Source organism: Octopus bimaculoides, chromosome 9 (assembly GCF_001194135.2).
Source record: "Octopus bimaculoides isolate UCB-OBI-ISO-001 chromosome 9, ASM119413v2, whole genome shotgun sequence".
Lineage (NCBI taxonomy): Eukaryota > Metazoa > Mollusca > Cephalopoda > Octopoda > Octopodidae > Octopus > Octopus bimaculoides.
Window position 1 is genome coordinate 64,236,172 of NC_068989.1, and position 1,382 is coordinate 64,237,553.

The following is a 1,382-nucleotide window of genomic DNA, read 5'->3' on the forward strand; positions in this document are numbered from 1 at the left end:
AACGGTGAGCTAGCAGAATCGTTACCACGTAGGAAAAATGCTTTGTAGTAATACTTCCGATTCTTTACTTTCCGCGTACAAATCCTGCCGAAGTCAACTTTGGTTTTCATTTTTTCTTGTTTTTTTTTTGGGTGGGGGACGATAAAATAACGTATCATTTAAGTACTGGAAGTCGATGTAATCAGCTTACAGCTCCCCTAAAATTGCTGGTTTTGTGCCAATATTTGAAACCATTATTAAGGCAGTGAACTAGCAGAACCATTACCGCGTCGAGCAAAATGCTTAGCAGCATTTCTTCCGGTTTTTTTTTTTTACGTTCTGAGTTCAAATTCTGCCGAGTTCGACTTTTAATTGAGGCAATAAGAATATTGCCTCTATTGCAGTGAGCTGGCAGAATCGTTAGTACGTCAAGCAAAATTCTTAGCAGCATTACGTCTGTTTTTACGTTGTAAGCTCAATTTCTGCCACGGTCGACTTTGCCTTTCATCCTTCCAGAGTCGATAAAATAAGTACCAGCTGAACACTGGGTCGATGTAATCGACTTAACCACACCCCTCGAAATTTACTGGACTTATGCCTTCCTTAGAAACAGTTATTGTTTGTTTTTTTTTGCATTTGTATTTTTGTCAGTAGTGATGTTGTTTCTCGTTTTTCTTTTGCTGTTTTTCAATAATTATTTTCAGTATTAACGAAGATATTTTTTCTTGTATTTCAGCTAAGGAAGACTGGTCTTATTACAAGAGACTTTTTCTAACGACACCAAGACGTTAAAAATGACGTTTTGACATCTAAAAGCACGACTTAGGTCAGAGTGAAAAAAGAAAGTACAGATAAGCTTTGGGTTTTGTTTATTGGTTTTTGATTTGGTTTGGTTTTTGTTTGTTTTATTTTTCTTTTGTTTTTATGGGGGTTGTTTATGGAATCTGGGTGGGATGAATTCTTTGTTGGCATTTCGATATTTCACGACTGGCATTGAAGTCATTAGTTTTTGGTACCATTAAAAATATTAAAGAACTTGATACATCTACTCACTTCGACTTAACTCTATTCTAAAGAGATTGACTGGCTCATAGATTTACCACAAAAAATTGGTATAATGTATGCTGGAAAGTTGCAGTTAAAATTGATTACGGCTTAAACTGATAATGAAATAAATTATTATCGAATTAACTGACTAACTTGTCCAACAAAACAAGGTAAAAAAATATATATCGTATAGCAAAATTAATTAATATCCAAGTGTTTCATCAAACTTGTCATCTTCCAACATGAAACTTGAGTTACATACAATCTAATAAATGTGTAGATGTTTTAATTAACCTGTTAACATATTATGCTAAGCGAAGGACGATTGGAATTTTCAACCCAAAGTTATTGATTGG

At 34.2% G+C, this 1,382-nt stretch overlaps 1 protein-coding gene across 1 annotated transcript in view; it reads left to right on the forward strand.

Annotated features, from left to right (window-relative positions):
* The window catches only part of LOC106872511 (gamma-aminobutyric acid receptor subunit beta), a 413,986-nt gene extending 412,610 nt beyond the window's left edge, over positions 1-1,376 (forward strand). Inside the window, exon 10 of the mRNA XM_052970715.1 lies at positions 716-1,376. The gene's annotated coding sequence lies outside the window, so the exon portion shown is untranslated. The remainder of the gene's footprint in view (positions 1-715) is intronic.
* Positions 1,377-1,382: the final 6 nt, after the last annotated feature.